Source organism: Chiloscyllium plagiosum, chromosome 12, assembly GCF_004010195.1.
Source record: "Chiloscyllium plagiosum isolate BGI_BamShark_2017 chromosome 12, ASM401019v2, whole genome shotgun sequence".
NCBI lineage: Eukaryota > Metazoa > Chordata > Chondrichthyes > Orectolobiformes > Hemiscylliidae > Chiloscyllium > Chiloscyllium plagiosum.
This window is the reverse complement of record NC_057721.1, coordinates 79,771,489-79,776,989: the sequence shown is the minus strand read 5'-3', so window position 1 is coordinate 79,776,989 and position 5,501 is coordinate 79,771,489.

Below are 5,501 nucleotides of genomic sequence, written 5' to 3'. Positions count from 1 at the left end.
CCTTCTTGACCTGCAATCTTCTTCCCGGCCTCTCCGCCCCCCCCCCCTCTCCCGCCTATCACCCTTCACCTTAACCTCCTTCCGCCTATCGCATTCCCAATGCCCCTCCCCCAAGTCCCTCCTCCCTACCTTTTATCTTAGCCTGCCTGGCACACCTTCCTCATTCCTGATGAAGGGCTTATGCCCGAAACATCGATTCTCCTGCTCCTTGGATGCTGCCTGACCTGCTACGCTTTTCCAGCAACACATTTTTCAGCTCTGATCGCCAGCATCTGCAGTCCTCACTTTCTCCTAGTGATTGAAATGGCAAGGAACTGGGAGTTCAGGGTCATTCCCATGAACATAAAAACTAGGAGCAGGAGTAGGTCATTCGGCCCATTGAGCCTGCTCTGCCATTCAATAAGACCTTTTCGTGGCCTCAGCTCCACTTACCCGCCCTCTCACCGTCTCCCTCAATTCCTTTTATTGTTCAAAAAAAAAATCCACCTTAGCTTGAGAAATGCTTACCGTAGTACCCCCAACTACTTCATTGGTCAGGGAATTCCACAGATTCTTAACCCTCTGGGTCCTGCTCAATTCAGTCCTAAATCTGCTCCCTCTAATCTTGAGGCTCTCCCCTAGTGTCCTAGTTTCACCTGCCAGTGGAAACATCCTCTCTACTTCTATCTTATCTATTCTCTTCATAATTTTGTATGTTTCTATAAGATTCCCCTCAATCTTCTAAATTCCAATGAATATAACCCCAGTTTCTCCTCATAAGTCAACCCCCTCAACTCTGGAATGAACCGAGTGAACCTCCTCTGCCAGTACATCCTTTCTCAAGTAAGGAGACCAACACTGCTCGCAGTACTTCAGGTGTGGTCTCACCAGCACCCTATACAACTGCAACATAACCTCTCTGCTTTTACATTCAATCCCTTTGGCAATGAAGGCCAAAATTCCATTTGCCTTCTTAATTACCTGGTGTACCTGCAGACCAACCTTCTGTGATTCATGCACAAGGACGCCCAGGTCCCTCTGCATAGCAACATGCTGCAAATTTTCACCATTCAAGTAATAATCCATTTTACTGTTACTCCTACCAAAATGTTTGACTTCACATTTACTAACATTGTATTCCATCTGCCAGAACTTTGCCCACTCACTCAATGTATCTATGTTCCTCTGCAAAGTTCTACAATCCTCTGCACACTTTGCTCTGCCACGCATCTTAGTGTCATCTGCAAACTTTGACACACTACACGTGGTCCCCAACTCCGAGTCATCTATGTAAATTGTGAATAATTGCAGGCCCAACATCGATCCCTAAGGCACACCACTAGTCACTGATTGCCAACCAGAATAGCACTCATTTGTCCCCACTGTTTGCTTCCTGTTAGTCAACCAATCTTGTACCCATCCTAATACTTTACCCCGAACACCTTATCTTATGCAGCAACCTCTTGTGTGCCACCTTGTTGAAGGCCTTTTGGAAATCTAGGTACACCACATCCACTGAGTCCCCATTGTCCATTGTGCTCGTAATGTCTTCATAGAATTCCAAAAGATTTGTCAAGCTTGACCTGCCCTTCATGAACCCATGTTGCATCAGCCGAACTGGATAATTTCTATCAAGATGCCTTGCTATTTCTTTCTTGATAATGGAATCAAGTATTTTCCCCACTACAGATGTTAACTGGTCTATAATTCCCCATCTTTTGTCCACCTCCCTTTTTGAACAGTGGCTTCGCATTTGCTGTTTTCTAATCTGCTGGGATTGCCCCAGCAGACTGGGAACAGAGCGGAATGGCACAGTGTCTCAGTAGTTAGCACAGATGCCTCACAGTGCCAGGGATCCGGGTTCGATCCCTGCCTCTGGAGTCTATCTGTGTGGAGTTTGAATGTTCTCCCTGTGTTTGTTTGGTTTTCCTCCTATAGTCCAAAGGTGTGCAGGTTAGGCTAAATTACCCATAGTGTCCATGGATGTGTAGGTTAGGTGGATTCGCCATGGGAAATGCAGGGTTCCAGGGATAGGGTAGGGAATATGGTCTAGGTAGGATGCTCTTTGGTGTGGACTCAATGAGCTGAATAGCCTGCTTCCACACTGTAGAGATCCTATTAAAAAAAGGTGTTCCACAAAGTAGTCACACAGTCGGCGTTTGGTCTCACCAATTCAAGGAGGCCATGTTGTGAGCAGTGAACGCAGTAGCCGAGATTGACAGAAGTAAAAATGAAATACTGTTTCACCTGGAAGGTGTGTTTAGGGCCTTGGAGGAGGTGAATAGGCAGGTCATAGAGGCATAGAAGTGGAAACAGACCCTTCAGTCCAACTCGTCCATGCCCGACCAGATATCCGAACCTAATCTGGTTCCATTTGCCAGCACTTGGCCCATATCCCTCTAAACCCTTCCTATTCATATACCCATCCAGGTGCCTTTCAAATGTTGTAATTGTACCAGCCTCCACCACTTCCTCTGGCAGCTCATTCCAGACACGCATCACCTGCTGCATGAAAAAGTTGTCCCTTAGGAACCTTTTAAAAATTTTCCCCTGAACCCCCCCCCCACCTCAGAGAAACAATCTTGTCCATGTATCCTATCCATGTGTTACACCTTCTGCGATTGCGAGAGAAAGTGAATGGAGAGGACCAGGGTGTCACAGAGGGAATGATCCCTACAAAATGCTGACAGTTGACGGGGGGGAAATGGGTTTGGAGGAGATGAGAAATGGTCGACGATGATGATTCTTTGAATGCAAGGATTGTGCAGTGGAAACTGAGAACAAGGGGATTTCTCTTGCTGGTTTGGGAAGGAGGGGAAGGGGTGAGTGGAGAAGGATGGGAAATGGGTCAAACATGGATGATGGTCCTGTCGACCAGGGCAGGGTGGAGGGGCAGTTTTTGGCCACTTATCAAAAGCATAAAATGTGGAGTGAGATGCTCCCATCATCAGTCTCTCCTTCCCTGATTCTGCCACAAACCTGGTTATAGCCCTCATCGCTCAGAGTCCTACGAGATGTGTACTATCTCCAAGGTCCTCTGCAGAACTTCACCAAAAGATCCTCAGGCAGCACCCTTCAAACCCATGACCACATCCATCTAGAGGGACCAGACCAGCAGATACATGGAAAAACTAGTCGATGTAAGGTCCCCCGAAGCCACTCACCATCCTGACTTACTGCCATCCTTCACTGTCGCTGGGTCAAAATCCTGGAATACCCTCCCTAAGGGCATTGTGGGTCAACCCACAGCAGGTGGATTGCAGAGGTTCAAGAAGGCAGCTCACCACCTTCTCAAAGGGCAACTAGGGACGGGTAATAAATGCCTGGCCAGAGTGACATCCATGCCCCACAAAAATGAATAAAACAAATTCAACCCAATGTGTTCAATGATGTGTGGGCTCCAGATCTCCTTTCATTTACCTTGCAATAATCTGCAATTACCTTGCGCCTTTAATACACAAAAGCATCCTTACATGCTTCAACAAGGTGTAATTAGACATGAGTCAAGAGTGTGGTGCTGGAAAAGCACAGTAGGTCAGGCAGCATCTGAGGAGCAGGAAGATCGATGTTTTGGATTTAAGTCCTTTATCCTGATGAAGGGATTATGCTTGCATTGTCGATTCTCCTGCTCCTCGGATGCTGCCTGACCTGCTGTGCTTTTCCAGCACCACATTCTCAATTCTGACCTCCGGCATCTGCAATCCTCACTTTCTCATAATAAGGCATGAACAGACAGCAATCCATGGTTGAGGTAGTGGGGTGATGGGCTGTCCAAAAGATCAGCCAAAAAAGAGGTGACTTAGCAGACAAGAAGAAGGCGAAGAGATGAAGAGATGTCAAGGGCTAATTCTGGCCTGTTCGTCTGAGGAAGATGAAGACATCAACACCAGTGATAGAGATAGCAGAGTAGCAGGAGCACAGGGATTTCTGAGATTTGAGGGTGGAAGAGGTTATGGAGATAGGAAAGGATGTTTGTCTCCCTTGTCAGGCCTTCATGTGACTCCAGACACACAGAAAAGTGATTGATTCTGAACTGCCCTCTGAAATCTCTGAAATTTAGACTCAGTTATACCAAACTGTTAAAGAGAGGTCAAAAGAGAAGGACTGCAGCAGTTCAAGAGGTCAACTCATCATCACCTTCTTGAGAGCAACTAGGGATTTGAACAAATATTGGCCTTGCCAAAGATACTCACATCCCATGAAAGAATAAGGAGTGAGGCCATGTCACTTCCAGCTGAACACAAGGGGATAGACCAGGATGGGGTAGAGTGATAGTTTGCTTAAATGCTGACGAGATCAAATCACTGGGGAGATATGAGTCTATTTGACTCTCACCAGGAAATGCAGATACACTTCCTGACTTCATTAGTCTGACATTCCTCTCCATTCAAATGCAATTTCTCTTTTTAATCAGATGTGATGTGAGTCAGAAGCAGAAATGCCAAATTGAATCACTAACACAGCAGACCCGAGACTGTCAGCTTCAGACTTTGCAGCCTCTCTGTTGGGAGGTTCACCTCAGTCATTGCCTTAAAATAGGCTCGAGTCTCATTTCTAACTCTACCCTGCAGGGCCTGCAAAAAAAACCAACTGATCACAAGAGCCAAGTTGCAAAGAAAGAGACCAATGAGCCTCTGCTGACTCTTTGAACAAGATATCCAATTATTCCCAATCTCGGGCTCTTTCTACACAGCCTGACAGAATTTCCTTTTTTCACATTTTTATCCAATTCTCTTTTAACAGTTTCTATTGATTCTAACTCCACCACCTGTTTGGAGAATGTGTTCACTAATCATAAAAATCTCAGTGTGAAACAAATTCTCCTCATTTCCACAGCTCCACTCATCTCCTCACCAATTGTCCTGCTGTCTGTTGCTAATGAATTTAAGTCTGTCCCTTCGGTGTACTAACTCTGCTGTCAGTGCAAACAGTTCCACCTTCTCTGATCTTTCGAAACAAAACAATATGGTTGACTCTTAAATGTTTTCTGAAGTGGCTGAGCATTAAGTGGTTGCATAATCTTACAAAAGGAATGAAACCAGACTGACCACCTGACACCAGAAAAGACAGTAGCAGAAACAGCCCTGTTGACCCTGCAAATTCCCCCTTACTAAGATCTGGGGGGCTCGTCCCAACATTGGGAGAGCTGTCTCACAGACTAGCAAAGCAACAGTTTGACCCAGTCATATTCAGGGAATCGTACCTTACAGACAATGTCCCAAACACCACCAGCACCATCCCTGGATATACCCTGCCCCTCCGAAAGACAGCCCCAGCAGAGGTGGTGGCACAGGGGCATACTGTCAGGGGGAAGTTGCACTGGGAGACCCCACAAAGTCTCATGGCTTCAGGTTAAACATGGGCAAAGAATCCTCCTGCTGATGACCATGTATCGTTCTCCCTCGGCTGATGAATCAGTAATCGTCCAATGTGAGCTACAATAGGAGGGTGCACTCCTCCCTCCTCCCCCCTATCCCTGCCCCATTCTGCCCCCTATCCCTGCTCTCTCCTGCCCCCTATCC